We start from the raw sequence: 20,819 nt of genomic DNA on the forward strand, positions 1-20,819 counted from the left end.
AAATTGTTAAGACTTATTTCCAAATAAAGAATACTGTAATTGTCTTAGCAGCATAGCCAGCTAACTATTGTACTCTTGAAATTTTAGTAATCTTTACTTAAGAATGCTCAAAGATAGTTGAACAACTTTTACAAACAGTTCTCAGAGTTTTTTTCAGTGCAGTATTCTTTATCAATATTAGAAATTTAGATGTTAATAAGGAAGACATCAGGAAAGTCTGAAAAACTGTTAACTGATTACAAAAATTTAGAAATATCTTTCCATTTGTTAACTCATATTTTCATGAATAATCCTATATGCCTTATTCATATGGAAAGTTATTTGTTTCATCTTAACAAGCATGTCTATAGTTTTAATTTAAAACCCCTAAATTAATTCTTTCCAACTTTCCTCTTGTGATTGAGTTCTAGTTTCAAAGCATTGTGGTCTGAAAATATGCAGGGAATGACCCCAATCTTTTGGTACCGGTTGAGACCCGATTTATGACCTAAGATGTGATCTACTCTGGAGAATGTTCCAGGGGCACTAGAGAAGAATGTGTATTCTGTTGCTTTGGGAAGGAATGTTCTGAATATATCTGTGAAGTCCATTTGGTCCAGTGTGTCATATAAAGTTGTTATTTCTTTGTTGATCTTTTGCTTAGATAATCTGTCCATTTCAGTGAGGGGGGTGTTAAAGTCCCCTACTATTATTGTATTGTTGTTGATGTGTTTCTTTGATTTTGTTATTAATTGGCTTATATAATTTGCTGCTCCTATGTTAGGGGCATAGGTATTTACAATTGTTAGATCTTCTTGTTGGATAGACCCTTTAAGTAGGATATAGCGTCCTTCCTCATCTCTTATTATAGTCTTTGGTTTAAAATCTAATTTGTCTGATGGGGCATTTAGCCCATTTACATTCAGGGTAACTATTGAAAGATATGAATTTAGTGCCATTGTATTGCCTGTAAGGTGACTGTTACTGTATATTGTCTCTGTTCCTTTCTGGTTTATTTTACTTTTAGGCTTTCTCTTTGCTTAGAAGACCCTTTTCAATATTTCTTGTAGGGCTGGTTTCGTGTTTGCAAATTCCTTACTTTTTGTTTGTTCTGGAAGCTTTTTATCTCTCCTTCTATTTTCAATGACAGCCTAGCTGGATCTAGTATTCTTGGCTGCATATTTTTCTCATTTAGTGCTCTGAATATATCATGCCAGTCCTTTCTGGCCAGCCAGGTCTCTGTGGATAGGTCTAGAGGGTATTAAGCTAAGCAAAATAAGTCAATCAGAGAAAGACATGTATCATATGATCTCACTGGTATGAGGAATTCTTAATCTCAGGAAACAAACTGAGGGTTGCTGGAGTGGGGGGGTGGGATGGATGGGGTGGCTGGGTGGTAGACATTGGGGAGGGTATGTGCTATGGTGAGTACTGTGAATTGTGTAAGACTGATGAATCACAGACCTGTACCTCTGAAACAAATAATACATTATATGTTAAAAAAAAAAAGAAGAAGAAGATATTAGGAAAGGAAAAATGAAGGGGGGGAATCAGAAGGGGAGACGAACCATGAGAGAGTGTGGGCTCTGAGAAACAGAGGGTTTAGGTTAGCCTGGTGATGGGTATTAAAGAAGGCACGTATTGAATGGAGCACTGGGTGTTATATGCAAACAATGAATCATGGAACACTACATCAAAATAAATAAATAGATAATAAAATAAAACCCTAACTTATACAAATCTTTTTTTGAGAGATGAACCTTTAAATACTATTAACATAATTTTACTATTATTATGAGTAGTATTTGTTTTTGTTTACATATTCAGAGCTCTATCCTAGTCAAGTCAAAGAATATAAGATTTAATCAAAATTTAAACTTTTCAATGATGTCCATCTTTAAGAGTATATTTGTTTATGTTGCCACTGACATTATTTTAGTTAAAAACTGTGAAAGTTCCTACTTTATCATATACTTATTTTCAATTCCAAAAACATACCAAAAGAACGCAAACGGGCTGAAGTATGAAGATCTGGTAATAGAATAGCTGGTGATATGTCCCATACTTTTGCCAATGGGGAAAAGCCTTAATCAAAACAAGGTGGTGGATGGTACTAGGCAGACAACAACAATAACAACACAACAACAACAATGAGTAGGATTGTTTAGCAGTGGTGAGTCTTCTTTTGAGCATAATGATTGCGAATTTTTGGAGACACCAGTCTGCCTTATTGTTTGCCTTTCTCTGCAACATTTAACTGCTTAAGTACAGGGATGCAGAAGCCAAATGGATAAGTTCATTCAGTGCTGGGAATTTGTGCGACTGGATTATCAAGAGAGAGACAAAAGATTTGAGGTTGGTTGCATAAGATTTATTGACATAAGAAGACTTATTTTAAGGGAAAATAGAAAGAAAGAAAGTGAATACTGGAGACTTTTAAAAGGTAGAAAGAAAGTATTAGAGTCATTAGGTTTGAAATGTCAGGGAGGCTTTTAAGGTTACTAGAGCTTTGCTCACTCCCAGAGGGAAATTTTGTTAAGAAAATCATTTAGACTTAATTCAGTTATATGTCACTTCCTTCTTTATCTTTGGTATTATCTTTCAAGTACAGCGTCCTTCAAATGAGAAGCTACAGTTAGTAATGTGACAGGAAGCTTTTGGGACACCAGAGAAGAGCTGCTGGTTTCTAAAAGTGGCTTAGTTAGGTTTTCTTTCTCAAACTAGATGACTGCAGATTGGTTACTAGGTAAAAACTCTGAGGAGAAAGAAAGCATAGCTGAGAATTTATGTCACATGCACACCTATTTCTGATAGTGCTTGTGTCCTGACAATGACTTGTCCTGGTTGATTATTTTAGTTTCTTTTTTCTAAAAATGTGCTTTATTTTGCTTTTCTTCTTCAAGGCTTTCTTTCCCCACTAGATATGATATTTTGAGTTGAGAATGTTTTATTTTAGTATGTAAGAATTGTTTCCCATTATCTTCCAACCTCCAATATCTGTAAATAAAAAGTTTGCCTTCACTGAAATTGTTTTTTCCCTGTATATAATGGTCACCTTTTCCTGGCTGTTATCAAGATTTTTTCATTATTTTTAATTTTGGGGACTTTGAATATGACATTTTCTTTATATTTATCTTTTTTTGGGATTTATTAATATTCTAGATCCTGTATATTTATGTCTATCATCAAACTTGAGGACTTTCTGATCTTTGTTTCTTCAAATATTTTCTCTTCCATGTTTTATCTTTCTCCCCTCCTTCTGAGACTCCATGTATACATTTTCTATACCTTTTTCTATTGCTCCATTCCCACAAACTCAGTTATTTTCAATAATTATTTTTATTCTTCATTTAGATTGGATTTTTCTATTGATATATTTTTAATGTGTACTTATATTTTCTTTTGTCAATTCCATCTGTTTTTAAGTCTACCTAGTTAAAATTTTTTTTTCAGATATTGAATTTTAAGTTTAAAAATTTTTATTTATTTCCCTTTTAGTTTTTATTTCTCTGCAAATGTCTTTTGTTTTTATTCATTGAGAGCATTTTTTTTTTTTTTTAGATTTTGTGTCGGCCTTTTTTTTTTTTAAAAATTTATTTATTTAGTTGAGAGAGAGAGAGCATGAGTCGGAGGGGCAGAGGGAGAGGAAGAGAGAATCTCAAGCAGATTCCCTGCTGAGTGGGGAGCCCAACATAAGGCTTGATCCCATGACCCTGAGATTATGACCTGAGCTAAAATCAAGAGTTAGACACTTAACTGACTTAACTACCCAGGTGCCCTGGGAGCATATTTTTTATTATGCCCTCCAGAATAACTATGATGTTTGTTTTATGTGTCTGTGTGAGATTTATTTTTATTTATATATTATATTTATATCGAAGTATAATTGACACACAGTGTTACATTAGTTTCAGGTGCACAACATAGTATACATCATGCTATACTCACCACAAGTGTAGCTACCATCTGTCACCATTCAACACTATTACCATACAATTAACAATATTCCCTATGCTGAGCATTTAATCCCTATGATTTATTCATTCCGTAACTGGAAGCCTATACCTTCCACTCCCCTTCACAAATTTTGCCCATCTCCCAACTCTTTTCCCTCTGGCAACCATCAATTTGTTCTCTGTATTTATTGGTCTGTTTCTGCTCTTTTTGCTTTTTTTGTTTTGTTTTGCTAGTATTTGGTTTTTAAATTCCACCTCTAAGTGAAATCGTATTACATTTGTCTTTCTCCATCTGACTTAATTCACTTAACCTAATATCCTCTAGGTCCATCCATGTCACAAATGACAAGATCTCATACTTTTTTATGACTAATATTCCATTGTATATATACACTACATCTTTACCCATTCATATATTTATAGACACTTAGGTTGCTTCCATGTATTTGTTATTGTAAATAATGCTGCAATAAACATCATGGTATATATATATTTTTGTATTAGAGTATTCATTTTATTTGGGTAAAGACCCAGTAATGGAATTGCTAGATCATATGGTATTTCTATTTTTAATTTTTTGAGGAACCTCCATATTGTTTTCCACAGCGGTTGCACCAATTCACATCCCAACCAACAGTACATGAAGGTTCTTTTTTCTCCAGATCCTCACTGACATTTGCTATTTATTGTCTTTTTGATACTAGCTATTCTGACTTGTGTGAGTTAATCTCTCATTGTGGTTTTGCTTTGCATTTCTTTGATGACTAATGATGTTCAACATCTTTTCATTTGTCTGTTAATCATTGTATGTCTTTTTTTAAAAAAATGTATATGCAAGTTCCCTGCCCATTTTTAATTAGATTATTTGTTCTTTTGGTGTTATAAGCTCTTTATATATTTAGGCTCTTATCTCCCTATTGGACATATCATTTGCAAATATCTTTTCCCATTAGTAGGTTGCCTTTTCATTTTCATTTTTTTTTCTTATATTTAAGGCAGTGGCTTTTTATTTTTTTAATTCCAGTAAAATTGACATACAGTGTTATATTCAGTTTTAGGTGTACAGGATAGGGATTCAACAATTCTATACATCACAATAAGTATACTCTTAATCTGTTTCACCTATTTCACCCATCCCCCTACCCACCTCCCCTCTGGAAACCACCAGTTTGTTCTTTATATTTAAAAGTCTGTTTTCTTTTATTTTTTTAAATTTTTTAATTAACATATAATGTATTATTTGTTTCAGGGGTACAGGTCTGTGATTCATCAGTTTTACACAATTCACAGTGCTTACCAGTACTTACCCTCTGTAATGTCCATCACCCAGCCAACCCATCCATCCCACCCCCTTCCACTCTAGTAACCCTCAGTTTGTTTCCTGAGATTAAGAGTCTTTTATGGTTTGTCTCCCTCTCTGGTTTCGTCTTGTTTCATTTTTCCCTTCCTTCCCCTATGATCCTCTGTCTTGTTTCTCAAATTCCTCATATCAGTAAGATCATATGATACTTGTGTTTCTCTGATTGACTTATTTCGCTTAGCATAATACCCTCTAGTTCCATCCACGTCATTGCAAATGGCAAGATTTCATTTTTTTGATGGCTGCATAATATTCCATTGTATATAAATACCACATCGTCTTTATCCATTCATCTATTGATGGACAGCTAGGCTATTTCAATAGTTTAGCTATTGTGGACATTGCTGCTATAAACATCGGGGTGCATGTGCCCCTTTGGATCACTACATTTGTATCTTTGAGGTGAATACCCAGTAGTGCAATTGCTGGGTCATAGGGTAGCTCTATTTTAAACTTTTTGAAGAACCTCCATACTGTTTTCCAGAGTGGCTGCACCAGCTTGCATTCCCACCAACAATGTAGGAGGGTTCCCCTTTCTCCATATCCTTGCCAACATCTATTTTTTCCTGACTTGTTAATTTTAGCCATTCTGACTGCTGTGAGGTGGTATGTCATTGAAGTTTTGATTTGAATTTCCCTGATGCTGAGTGATGTTGAACACTTTTTCATGTGTCTGTTGGCCATTTGGATGTCTTCTTTGCAGAATTGTCTGTTTATGTCTTCTGTCCATTTCTTGATTAGATTATTTGTTCTTTGGGTGTTGAGTTTGATAAGTTCTTTATAGATTCTGGATACTAGCCCTTTATCTGATATGTCATTTACAAATATCTTCTCCCATTTTGTCAGTTGTCTTTTAGTTTTGTTGACTGTTTCCTTTGCTGTGCAAAAGCTTTTTATCTTGATGTAGTCCCAATAGTTCAATTTTGCCCTTACTTCCCTTGCCTTTGGTGATGTTTCTAGGAAGAAGTTCTGCGGCTGAAGTCAAAGAGTTTGCTGCCTGTGTTCTCCTTTAGGATGTTGATGGACTCCTGTCTCACACTGAGGTCTTTCAAACATTTTGAGTCTATTTTTGTGTGTGGTGTAAGGAAATGGTCCAGTTTCATTCTTCCGCATGTGGCTGTCCAATTTTCCCAACACCATCTGTTGAAGAGACTGTCTTTTTTCCATTGGACATTCTTTCCTGCTTTGTTGAAGGTTAGTTGACCATAGAGTTGAGGGTCCATTTCTGGGCTCTCGATTCTGTTCCATTGATCTACGTGTCTGTTTTTGTGCCAGTACCATACTGTCTTGATGATGACAGCTTTGTAATAGAGCTTGAAGTCCGGAATTGTGATGCCACCAGCTTTTCTTTTCTTTTTCAACATTCCTCTGGCTATTTGGGGTCTTTTCTGGTTCCATACAAATTTTAGGATTATTTGTTCCATTTCTTTGAAAAAAGTTAATGGTCTTTTGATGGGGATTGCATTAAATGTGTAGATTGCTCTATGTAGCATAGACATTTTCACAATATTTGTTCTTCCAATCCATGAGCATGGGAGGTTTTTCCATTTCTTTGTGTCTTCCTCAATTTCTTTATATATTTTTATATTTTTTTAAATTTTTAAATTTTTTTATTATGTTATGTTAATCACCATACATTACATTATTAGTTTTTGATGTAGTGTTCCATGATTCATTGTTTGCATATAATACCCAGTGCTCCATGCAGTACGTGCCCTCTTTAATACCCATCACCAGGCTAACCCATCCCCCACCCCCATCCCCTCTAGAACCCTCAGTTTGTTTCTCAGAGTCTATAGTCTCTCATGGTTCATCTGCCCCTCCAATTTTCCCCCCTTCATTCTTCCCCTCCTGCTATCTTCTTTATTTTTAACATATATTGTATTATTTGTTTCAGAGGTACATGGTCTGTGATTCAACAGTCTTACACAATCTACAGTGCTCACCAGAGCACATACCCTCCCCAATGTCTATCACCCAGCCACTCTATCCCTGCCACCCCCCACCACTCCAGCAACCCTCAGTTTGTTTTCCTGAGATTAAGAATTCCTCATATCAGTGAGGTGATATGATATGTGTCTTTCTCTGATTGACTTATTTCGCTCAGCATAATACCCTCCAGTTCCATCCACGTCATTGCAAATGGCAAGATTTCATTCATTTTGATGACTGCATAATATTCCGTTTTATATATATATATACTCATTTTCTTCCATGAGTATTCTGTAGTTTTCTGAATACAGATCCTTTGCCTCTTTGGTTAGATTTATTCCTAGGTTTGGGTGCAATTGTAAATGGGATTGACTCCTTAATTTCTCTTTCTTCTGTCGTCTTGTTGGTGTATAGAAATGCCACTGATTTTTGTGCATTGATTTTATGTCCTGCTACTTTACTGAATTCCTGTATGAGTTCTAGTGGTTTTGGGGTGAAGTCCTTTGGGTTTTCCACATAAAGTATCATATCATCTGCAAAAAGTGAGAGTTTCACTTCTTTGCCTATTTGGATGCCTTTGATTTCTTTTTGTTGTCTGATTGCTTTGGCTAGGACTTCTAGTACTATGTTGAATAGCAGTGGTGATAGTGGACATCCCTACCATGTTCCTGACTTTAGGGGAAAGGCTCTTAGTTTTTCCTCGTTGAGAATGATAGTTGCTGTGGGTTTTTCTTAGATGGCTTTTATGATATTGAGGTATGTACCCTCTATCCCTACACTGTGAAGAGTTTTAATCAAGAAAGTTTGCTGTACTTTGTCAAATGCTTTTTCTGCATCTATTGAGAGGATCATATGTTTCTTATTCTTTCTTTTATTAATGTATTGTATCACATTGATTGATTTGCAGGTGTTGAACCAACCTTGCAGCCCAGGGATAAATCCCACTTGGTCATGGTGAATAATCCTTTTAATGTACTGTTGGATCCTTTTGGCTAGTATTTTGATGAGAATTTTTGCATGCATGTTCATCAAGGATATTGGTCTGTAGTTCTCCTTTTCGATGGGGTCTTTGTCTGGTTTTGGGATCAAGGTAATGCTGGCCTCGTAAAATGAGTTTGGAAGTTTTCTTTCTGTTTCTATTCTTTGAAACAGCTTTAGAAGAAAAGGTATTAATTCTTTAAGTGTTTGTTAGCATTCCCCTGGGAAGCCATCTGGCCCTGAGCTCTTGTTTATTGGGAGATTTTTGGTTACTGCTTCAATTTCCATAGTGGTTATGGGTCTTTTCAAGTATTTTAGTTTTTCCTGGTTCAGTTTTTGTAGTTTATACATCTCTAGGAATGCATACATTTCTTCCAGATTATCTAATTTCCTGGCATATAGTTGCTCAGACTTTTCATTATCTTGATGGTTTTCTTCACTGGGCAAAAGTTTTTATTTTGGTGTAGTCCCAATAGTTTATTTTCCTTTTATTTCCCTTAATTGAGGATATATATCTAGAAAAATGTTGCTAAGAGATGTCAAAGAGATTACTACCTATGTTTTCTTCTAGGATTTTTATAATTTCAGATCTCACATTTAGATCTTTAATTCATTTTGAGTTTATTTTTGTGTATGGCAAAAATGTGGTCCAGTTTTATTCTTTTTCAGGTAGCTGTCCGGTTTTCCCAGCACTAGTTATTTGAGAGACTGTCTTTCCCTATTGTATATTCTTGCCTCCTTTGTTGTAGATTAATTGACCATATAAGCATGGGTTTGTTTCTAGGCTCTCTATTCTGTTCTATTGATCTGTGTGTCTATTTTTTGCTGGTATGTATTGTTTTATTATAGGTCTGTAGTATATCTTGAAATCTGGGATTGTGATGCCTCCAGTTTTGTTCTTTCTGAAGATTATTTTGTCTATTTGGCATCTTTTCTGATTCCATACAAATTTTAGGATTATTTGTTCTAACTCTGTGAAAAATGCTATTGGTGTTTTGATAGATATTACATTAAATCTGTAGATCACTTTGAATAATATGAATATTTTAACAATATTAATTCTTCCAATCCATATACATGATATATCTTTCCATTTGTGTGTGTTGTCTTTGATTTCTCTTATCGGTGTTTTATAGTTTTCAGAGTACAGTTCTTTCACCTTCTTGGTTAAGTTTATTTGTAGGTATTTTCTTTTTAGTGTGATTGTAAATGGAATTGTTTTCATAATTTCTCTTTTTGCTACTTTATTATTGGTGTATAGAAATGCAACAGATCTCTGTGTATTATTTTCTTATCCTGTATTTACACTGAATTCATTTATTAGTTCTAATAGCTTTTTGGTGGTGTCTTTAGAGTTTTCTATGTATAGTATCATGTCATCTGAAAATAGTGACAATTTTTCTTGTTCCTTACCAATTTGGATGCCTTTATTTCTTTCTCTTGTTTAATTGTTGTGGCTTGGATTTTCCATACTATGTTCAATAAGAGTGGTAAGAGTGGATTCCTTGTCTTGTTCCTGATCTCAGAGGAAAAGTTCTCAGAGTTCACTATTGAGTATGATGTTGGCTGTGGGGTTTTCATATATGGCCTTTATTATATTGAAATATGTCTCCTCAAAGCCCACTTTGTTGAGAGTCTTTATTACAAATGGATGTTGAATTTTGCCAATTGCTTTTTCTGTATCTATTGAGATGAACATAAGATTTTTGTCCTTCATTTTTTTTAATATGGTGTCTTGTGTTGATTGATTTGAGAATATTGAACCATCTTCACATCCCTGGAATCCCTACTTGATTGTGGTGAATGATCTTTTTAATGTATTGTTGAATGTGCTTGCTAATATTTTGTTAATGATTTTTGGATCTATGTTCATGTAAGATATTTGCCTGTAGTCTTGTCTTGTCTTGTCTTTTCTCTTCTTTTCTCTTTCTTTCTTTTTTCTTTCTTTCTTTCTTTCTTTCTTTCTTTCTTTCTTTCTTTCTTTCTTTCTTTCTTTCTTTCTCTTTTTTTCTTCTTTTCCTTCCTTCCTTCCTTCCTTCCTTCCTTCCTTCCTTCCTTCCTTCCTTCCTTCCTTCCTTTTCACTTATTTGTTCATTCATTTGTTCATTCTTTTGTTTGTTTATTCTTTTTGGAGTGTATTTGTCTGGTTTTGGTATCAGAGTATGATGGCCATGTAGAATATGTTTGGAAGCATTCCTTCTACTTCTATTTTTTGGAATGGTTTGAGGAGACTAGGTATTAACTCTTCTTTAAATGTTTAGTGGAATTCACATGTGAATTCATCTGGGCCTAGACTTTTGTTTGTTTGGAATTATTTTATTTTTTTAACTGAGAGAGAGAGAGCAGGGGGAGGGGCAGAGGGAGAGGGAGAGAAAGAATGTTAAATAGGCTCCATGCCTAGCATGGAGCCCCACGTGGGGTTTGATCTCACAATCCTGAGATCATTATCTGAGCCAAAGTCGAGTCTGATGCTTAACCAACTGAGCCACCCAGGAGCCCCAGCTTGGCATTTTTTGATTACCAATTTAATTTTGTGTCTAGAAATTGGTCTGTTTCTTCCTCATTTCTTTCTAGGTTGTCCAATTTGTTGGCATATGTTTTCATAATAGTCTCTTATAATCCTTTGTATTTCTGTTGTGTTTGTTCTTATTTCTCCTCTTTCACTTCTGGTTTAATTTATTTGGGTCCTCTATCTTTTTTTTTCTTGCTGAGTCTGACTAAAGTTTTATCAGTTTTGTTGTCTTTTCAAAGAACCTGCTCTTGGTTTCATTCATTTTTTCTATATTTTTGTCTCTATTTCATTCATTTTCCTCTGATATCTATTATTTCTTTCCTTCTATTAACTTTGGGCTTTGTTTATTATTTTTTTCTAGTTCCTTTAGATTATTTTATGAGATTTTTCTTGTTTCTTGAGGTAGGCCTGCCTATATTAGTATAAATTTCCCTTTTAGAACTGCTTTTACTATGTCCCCAATATTTTAAACTAATGTATTTCGATTTTCATTTGTATCCAGATATATTTTGATTTCTTCTTTAATTCTTTACTGACTCATTGGCTGTTTAGTAACATGATGCCTTGCCTCCACACATTTGTGTTTTTTCAGTTTTTTCCTTCTAATTAATTTCTAGTTGCATACTGTTGTTGGAAAAGATGTTTAAATGATTTCAATTTTCTTAAATTTATTGAGACTTGTTTTGTAGCCTAACATGTGCTCTATCCTGAAGAATGTTCCTTCTGCTCTTGAAAAGAATATATATTCTTTTTGTTTTTGTTTTGTTTTGTTTTGTTAGGATGGAATGTTCTGTATATATTGGTTAAGTCCATCTTGTCTAATGTGTCACTCAAAGATACTGTTTCCTTATCGATTTTCAGTCTGGATGATCTATCCACTGATATAAGTGGGGTGTTAAAGTGCCCTACTATTATTGCAGTACAGTCAATTTCTCCCTTTATTTCTGTTAATATTTACTTTATGTATTTAGGTGCTTCATGTTGGGTGCATAGATATTTACAATTGTTATATCTTCTTGTTGGGTTGATCCCTTTACTATTATGCAATGCCTTTCTTTGTCTCTTGTTAACAGTTTTTGTTTTAAGGTCTATTTAGTCTGATATAAGTGTGGCTACCCCAGCTTTTTTCCCCCCACTTTCAATTGCATGGAATATTTTTTTCCATACCTTCACTTTCAGTCTCTATGTGTCTTTAGGTCTAAAGTGTGTCTCTTGTAGGCCTCATATAGATGGGTCTTGTTTTTTCATCCATTCTGTCTGCCCAATGTCTTTTTATTAGAGCATTTAGACTCTTTATGTTTAAAGTAATTTTTAATAGTTATGTACTATTGCCATTTTGCTAATTGTTTTATGGTTGTTTTTGTATTTCTTCTCTGTTCCTTTATCTCTTTTTCTGTTTCCTCATGTTTGATGACTTTCTTTAATGTTAGGGTTGGCTTTCTTTCTTTTTATTTTTGTGTATCTATTATAGATTTTTGTTTTGTGGTTCCCATTAGGTTCATATATAACATCCTAAATATATAGCAGTCTATAGTAAGTTGATGGTTACTTAAGTGTTTTACATTCTAAAAGAACTTCATTTTTATTTCCTCTCCCATGTTTTATGTATATATTGTCATGTTTTACATCTTTTTATTTTGTGAGTCCCTTTACCTAATTTTTTTGATTTTGTCACTTTTGATTTTAGCCTTTATATTACCTTTATAATTTATTGCTCTAGTACATTTACTTAGGTTTGCTTTTAGTCATGACATTTGTCCTCTCATAATTTTTGTATTTCTCATTATGACTTTTTCTTTTCCCTTTAAATAAGTCTCTTCAACATTTTTTGTAAACCTGTTTAGTGACAATAAACTCCTTTAACTTATGTTTGTCTGGGGAAACTATCTCTCCTTCAATTCTGAATGATGGCCTATTGGTAAGAGTATTCTTGGTTGTATGTTTTTTCTTTTTAATATTTTGAATATGTCATTCCACTCTCTTCTGGCCTGCAAAGTTTGGGTGAAAAATCAGCTGTTATCCATATGGGATATCCCTTACACATACCTAGTTGCTTCTCTTTTGCTGCTTTTAAGATTCCCTTTTTATCATTTCTTCTTTGAGTTCATCTTGTTTGGAACTCTGTGCTTCCTGAAGCTGGATGTCTGTTTTTGCCCCAGGACAGGAAAATTTTCAGCTATTTTTCTTCACCTAAGTTCTACCCCTTTCTCTCTTCTCTTTCTTGGATCCTTATTATGCAAATGTTTGTTGACTTGATGTCCAAATGAGCCCTTAACCTATCTTCACTTTTTAAAATTCTTTTTTCTTTTTACTGTTCAGCTTGGGTACTTTCTATTACCCTGTCTTCCAGATTGCTGATCCATTCTATAGCATTCTCTAATCTACTGTTGATTCCCTCTAGTGTATTTTTCATTTCAGTTATTGTCTTTTTCAACTTTGATTAGTTCTTTTTTGTATTCCCTGTCTCTTTGTGGAAGTCCTCACTGTGTTCATCCACTCCTCTCTGCAGTCTGGTTACCATCTTTACAATTATTAGTTTGAACTTTCTATCAGATAGATTGCTTATCTCCATTTTATTTAGTTCTTTTTCTGAGGTTTTGTTGTGGTCTTTCATTTTAAGTATATTCTCCCATCTCTTCATTTTGCTTGACTTTCTGTGTTTGTTTTAATGAGTTTGGTGGAACAGATACTTTTCCTAAACTTAAAGGGATGATTTATGGTGTTCCATATTATTTTTTCTATGATTGTACTGACTGTGTGTGCTTGGTGAATTTGACAGGCTGAAGCTGTGGCTGGCATGGGCTAGGGGTTCTGGTGAACTCTGTTTTGGGACCTCCTGATCAGATGGCTACAGCTGAAATAGGCATAGTTCAGAGCAGTCCTGGGGCTCTCCATACAGATGGCACCCTGGCAGGATAGCTGAAACTGAAATGGGGGCAATCTGGGGGGATCTTGGGGCTCTCCATGCAGAGGAAACTCTGGGAGGACAGCTGAAGCTGAAATAGGTACAAACTGGGGGGTTCCAGTGTGCCCTACACAGTGGGTGCCCTGGCTGGGTGGCTGGAGTTGAGTCAGGCATAGGCCACATTGTCCCAGGGTGCTCCACACATGGGGGTAACCTGGTGAATCATCCAGAGCAGAAGCAGGCATGGGCAAGAGGGGGGTCCCATGACATTTTGCACTGGTGGTGCCCAGGAAAGTCATCTGGAGCTGAAGTGGTGTGGCCCTGAAGTGTTCCAAGGTGCTTTGTGCCCATGTCACCTTGCTGAGATGGCTGAAGCTGTAGTGAGCATTAAACAGGTACAGTCAGGTAACTGTTGTGCTAGGGCCACTTTGGTAGGATGGCTGTGGGCTAAGGGCTTGAAGCTCCCTGAGGTGGAAGGTCAACTAGGCTACCTAGATCTTGCTTCCATCCTCACTGTTAAGTGGAAAGGAAACATAAGCCCTGGCACTTGCCAGGCCCTCTGATCTGGAGAGAGTTCCAAAAGCTCCCCTGACATTTGGCAGAGTTCTAGAGCTGCTTTTTTATATTTTGGTTGCCCTTTTAAACTATATTTTTTTATGTGCCCCAGGGCAGATGAATTGGCTCACGGTCCCTCAGCACTATCCTCCTCACTGCAATTTACAGCATAGAGGGTGGGGGTTCCCTTTGTTACCATGTCTCCAGTGCTCTTGCTGTTCTCTTCTATGTGGTCTATATTTTGTTGTGCAGACACTGTTCAGACAGCCCTCAGAACTTCAGGAGGAAATGCTCTATAAATGGGTGTAGATTTGATGTGTCCATGGAGGAGGTGAGTTCAGGGTCTTTCTAGGTCACCATCTTGGGCACTCTCTCTATATTAGACATTTTTTTTTTTTTTTATAGAGGACTCTTCTTTTGTGATGACTATGTACTTAATATGGTGACTTTATGTAACCATAATATTCAAAATTATTTAGATTAAATCTACTTTTATGCTTTTTTTCCCTTATAGTAGCATCACAGCCATATTCAACTATATCCAATTCATATTTTCCATTATTTTCTTTCCTCTCAAATTACTTGATTTGTCTATAAATTTTGAATATTCCTAACATTTCCAAGTATTAGATAGTTGATGATGTATGTGCTATAGTTCCTAATAACTTACTCAAATGTTTATAAATTATTAACAAGAGCCCTTAGCAATCATTTGATATGTATTACACTTTCCAAAATATAATCCTCAAGAGTTACATTTAAAATTTTCATGCTATTTATACGGTAATTTTGTATTAAACTATACGTAGTAATTCAAGTTTATATGGGCACTTTGATATAGACCATGGAGAGGGCTTTGCCCAAGGGAGAAAGAAGTGGGTCCCAGATTTTTTAAGACAGTTATCAATGTTGGTGGTACATTAAAATCCCCTCATCAAATTTTAAGAGAAAACAAAACAGAATGCTACTCTGATCAGCTGAATAATACTCTCTGGGAGAGGCACTATTTACTGAAATTTTAAAGAATAACTAAAAATGAAAATAACCAGAAAAATCCCCAAATGGTTTAGATGATAAATGAGAACTACTCTAGGAATTACCATTCTCTCTCTTTCACAGGAATTTCAGGATAGAAATTCCTCTCTCACAGCAGATAAACTACTGGGTGGCAATAATTATAATATGATCCTCTTTTTTTGTAGATTTTGAGCGACTTTTAGTCAAGCTGCCATAAAATAGATAGGAAAATAGTTATTGGGGAATAAACTAATGAGTAGGTAGAGGTATCAGATAAGCAGAAATTTTGACAGGTCAAAAATTCTTTTTTGCAGAATAAGAACAATTCCTCTGCCAAAATATTTGAGAGGGTTAAGCAGCGGAGTTGGTCTTCCAGATTTTTAACCATGTGAATTTACCCTTACCAATTTTATCTCTCTTCCAGACTGCTCCTTTCAAAATGTGTAGAATACTTTAGAATTAAATGAGTAGTTCTCAAATGTCATGTTAGTGTTTTGAAAAGTGTGAAGTTTTACAGAAATATGAATTATTCTTGTTCGTGACAGATATACTATTAGGATGAATATATATTTGCTAATCACTGACAATTTTTGATCTACAAAAATGGGGGCTTTATGTGACTCAAACTTACACAATTTTGAAAAGAACATTGCAATGAAGACTGACCTCCTATCTCTCCATAGTTTCCTTGACAACATAATTAAAAATAGAAGTTGATTGTAAAACAGACAGCAATGAGACAGATTTGTTTATATAGGGTCATTTATTCTTGCTGAAAGCAACCACTGCTTTGCAATTATCTAAAATAGTAACAATATTTATCAAAGGTATCCTGCAAATCACTAGTCCAGGGGGATAGTATATGAAGAAAGAGAGGAAAGAAGGAAAGAAAGAAAACAATGTGGAAAGAAATAAGGAAAAATGGAAGGAAAGAAAACAAAGTGAGAGAGAAGAAAGGAGGAAGGGGATTTGAAGTCAATCAATGTAAAAATTCTGCACACTATAGCTTTCTGTCATACAGTACATAGGTATATTAAAGATCTACAATGATTTTTAGGAAAGAAACCTCTTTAATCTAGCATTTCCCACACTGTTTAAAATAACTTTGACCCATAAATCCTTTTACATGTAACAATTGTTAACATTCTTACAAAAAGTGTTTTAATAAAAGGAAATTTCTGATACAATAACAAAATAGCCGTCTATAAAAGGTATTGCACTTTGATTCATGTTTGTTGTGATAAATGTTTAGGATCTTAGGTTATGATCTCCTTAATAAAGATTACCTATTTGTGAATTCAAATCTCTTTTAGTTGCTTTGTAGCAAAGGAAGCTGTTCATAAAGTTGTAGTGCATATTCGTCTTTTTGTGTTACAGCCCAGCATCTGAACCCCAGTGAGGCTCGGTAAGATTCAGAGATGCTACCTCATATACAAGATAGATGCTGGCTTTCCTGCCTGACACTTGCTTTCTTTGCAGCCATAATTTGGATGTACAATTTAGACCTGCCAATCAGATGAACCTATCAGGCTTTACTCAGCCATATATTCTCAAGGAGACAGATGTAAAAAAGATGATTCTAACAGAGAATAGTGAGTTGCGCAGCCAGTGGTGGTGACAACCACCGTATTTGCAACGGTGTCTTATGTTCCACCTGCTGTCTTTAGTTGTGCAAGTAGAGGCATTTAGTTACAGTGTCCTCTTCTCAAGGCAAGTTCTACAGCATAATTTTAAGCATTATTACTGTCTGAATATCCCCAGATGTGGCCCATCCTTCTGGTGATTCGTGAACTACCTAATATCCTTCAAACAAATTTTTCTTCTACTTAAATCAGCTGTAATTGGTTTCTCTTGCTTGTGACTAAAAATCCAGACTGATACTGTGGTCTTAATCTTACTAATGAGAAAAAAATGAAATGTTAACTGTGTGAAGGAGCTATAATTCTTCTATGTTCCTGAGATAGTTCGTTGTTGGGAAAAAATATTATGGAATTCTACAGAGGAGATAATTTTCAGAAGCATGGTAGGGTCAGCATGAGTGGTAGTGTGCTAGAATTTAGTAATAAACAGGGCATTTCTTTGGAACAAAAAAACAATACACCCTTCTGTTTACAATTTATGGCATAATTTAATCTTGCCTTTTCTTCATTTGGTTACTGTCATTTCTGCCTTTTTATTTGCCTGAATTTAATTGCCTCATAAAAGATTTGCCATCACACCAGATTGTTCTGAGGTTAATAGTTTAAAAGCTAACTTCAATGTACAACAGAAGATAGCTGGGTGCAGAAAACATGTGACCGACAATAATTTTGCAATGTCTGAAAACAAAATGAAATGATCTTTGACAGGATTATATTAGATCTTTCTTCACTAATAATAGTACTTTATATTTGCAAATACTCTATAGTTTTCAAGGCTCTGCCAATATATTATCATATCCAAGGCCCATTCCATCAAACACAAAGCTCTTAATTTTATTTTAATCAGTTTGATGGGAATCTATTTTCAACTAGATACAAATTTATTAAACAGGGAAATACTGCATATAATGTAAACTTTTACTATAACTTTGCATTATTACTGTGAATGTAGATGAGGGAATAGTTCCAGAAACTTTAATTTCAAATCAACTTACAGAGCACCTGCTGTGCACCCAGCATTATGCAAGGTATAAGGATATAAAAATAAGAGATGGTTCTTGGCTTCAAGAGGCAGTGTTAGTTAGTAAAATTCAAGAAAGTAAATATGATGAAGAGGTTTAATATCAGATGTGTAATTATACTCTCCCAACTTTTTCAGTGTTCTCATGAAGACCAAGTTTGAAAGTGCGAGATTCAGTACAGAGGGTAGTTAGGATTATAATCACAAAGCTACTACTATTGATGCAGGAAATATTCATACACATGAAGGTGTGTGGGACCATGTGCTGAAATAGAAAGAGCAAGAGTTTTGGAAGATAAAATCTTTAGTTCAAACCAACCCAAAGGAACTTCTGATATTGACAATCTGTATGGATGAGGGCAAGCGTCCTAACTTGTCTGAGTTTCTGTTTCCTGGTTGGCAAGACTAGAATAATACCTACCTTGAATGGCTGCATTGCAAGTTAGGAAGAATACTGGCTAATCAAGTTGTATAGAATTTTAATTATATCACAAAGGAACCATCCAAGTTTACAGTCTTGTGAGAAAATTAGTCTACTGCAGTGCTTGGCACATAATCAACACTCAGTACATATTTGCTCAATGGCAAAGAGATGAATATATTTGAGTCTAACTTTGAGGTGGGTAGGGCAGGTATTATTATCTCAAATGTTAATATTGTTCACACTAGAGTCATCTTTACTTTAGATAATAGAAACCATATTTACATATGAATTCTTTTAAAACTGAGAAAATAATGACATTCTGAACAGAAAAAGAGCTTCATCTCTGAATTTTTCATCATTTATGTTTTGGGCACTTTTCCATTTGTACACAAATAGTAATCAAATAAATGGAGATCTTGAATAGAAAAAATAAAATAACAGCTTTTGGCCTATGATATGGACCATTACTGTTGAATAATAATAAAAAAAATCTAAAGCAAATTACTGAATGCTTTCTATGAGAATATATTATTTAATTACAAAGATTCAGTTTCTAAATATTTATGTATGAATTTGAAATATGTGAGTGGTTCCCTTGATAGAGTGGACATCTGCATTCCATCCTTTGTTTTGTAATGAATCCACAAGTTTAAAACAAATTTTAGAAATACATTCAAATGCCCTTTTTCAGTGGAAAGTTCCAATATACATGCTTTTTGATTTTTCTGAATCATTATGCTCAAAAGAATAAGAAACTATAGAGAGACTTAACACTCTAAACATCTACTTAAGAGCTACGTCAGTTCATATGTAGCTAGTCTCCAAATAACCATTGTATCTCCAGTTTTGCTGCAATGTGATTCACTTGTAATGGTCAAAGGACAGACATGGGTAGGCATGTCAATGGGGCAGGCTGGGAGTGAAATATTCAGATATTTAAAAGATAGTGTGTATACAACAGAGTGAGTTGAATTACTAAGATTAGGTACAAAACCACCTGCATAACATATCAAAACAGAGTAGGGACGAGAATGAGAGGAAGTCTGAAATTGGCTTTAGTAGGAGCCTATCTGATAAAACTGAGTGCATTTGCATAGATAGCACTTTGTACTGGTCATAAATCTCTGAGGATCCAAGGACCAGCCTTCATGGTTGTGATTCTTCTTACTTTCCATAATGTATTCCTATTATCTGGACATTTACCAGCATGATATGTTCCAAGCTGTTTGAATCTTGGATCTCATTCTCTCAGTGAACAGCATTGTTGTATATGAAAGATAGGCTCCTGGATTGGCATATATAAATACCTGGTACAATATCATCAAACAGTAGAATATCCACCAAATGCTAATTTCCCTTCCCTTCAAAGTCTTTGTCCACAACTCCCTGACATCCAAATGCTTCTATCATCATCTTGCCTGTGAAAAGCTGTTCATTTGTCCTGTTCCACGTTCAATGTCCAGTGCACACAATCCCTATTGGATTCCCTAAGGGAATTCTGGTATTGGCCTCACTTATGTTTCCATCAGACTTTGTATTTCTCTTATCATACAAAACCAACCATCTTATATTATAGATATAGTGAGATATTAGGGGAGGGAGAAAATATTAACTGCATAACTATTTTTTAGGCTATCAGGGGATATTGCCATGAGTCTGTTTATTTAATGATGGCATGGAAGAAATGGTTATAAAAAAGTTTAATTGTTCAGGAGACTAGGATTAAGATTATTTAACAAAAAGAGGTGTGTAAAAATCATCCTTCAAACTCTGGGGAAATATCCTCCATGAGCAGAGAATTCCTGGTTGTAAAGTAAGGTATCCTACTGAAAGTCTGTGCCAGAGACAGTGGGTAATGACAGGGAGGTGTCCTCTGACACAATCTCCTTCCCAGCCATTATCACTTAACTCTGTGTTACTTATTTGAAGTATTCATCCTTCTCATATATTTTCTTGTCTATTTCTTAATTCATTTACTATATATTGTCATTCTGTGTTCCACAATTTCCATATAGTCAGGAATCTTGTCTCATTCACCATAATCTTACCAGGACCCAGAAAAATATCTGGCATGTAGTGGATGTTGGTTGAACTAGGGAATTAATGAGTACATGAATGAGCAACACTAAAATTTTGCAAGGAAAAGGAAAAACCTGGGGGCTTAGTGTTCCCAGGATTTTTCTGATTATTATTATTATTCATTTATAATGAATTTTTTCATTACAATTGCAATTTTTACCAACATTCCTTGATTTTATTTTCCAGGCTTCCCCCTCGCCTTAGATGGGGAGGAGCAGGTTTTGTTCCTGGCATCAGCAACTCAATTCTTATTACTCCATAAATAATGTAGAGGAAATATGTTACTCCTTAAATTACTCCAAGAAATTATTGATATCTTGATGTATACACACCTCTACAATGCTATGAATTCTTGAGTTCAAATCGAGCAGGGGAAACAAGCTAACATCATAACCATGAACCTGATTCTATTTATCTTTGTTTTTATGCCTTACACATAAACAACACTCAATAAGTGTTTA

The sequence above is a fragment of the Callorhinus ursinus genome, unplaced genomic scaffold (assembly GCF_003265705.2).
Source record: "Callorhinus ursinus isolate GAN/ISIS: 27379988/994484 unplaced genomic scaffold, GSC_fseal_2.0 scaffold22, whole genome shotgun sequence".
Lineage (NCBI taxonomy): Eukaryota > Metazoa > Chordata > Mammalia > Carnivora > Otariidae > Callorhinus > Callorhinus ursinus.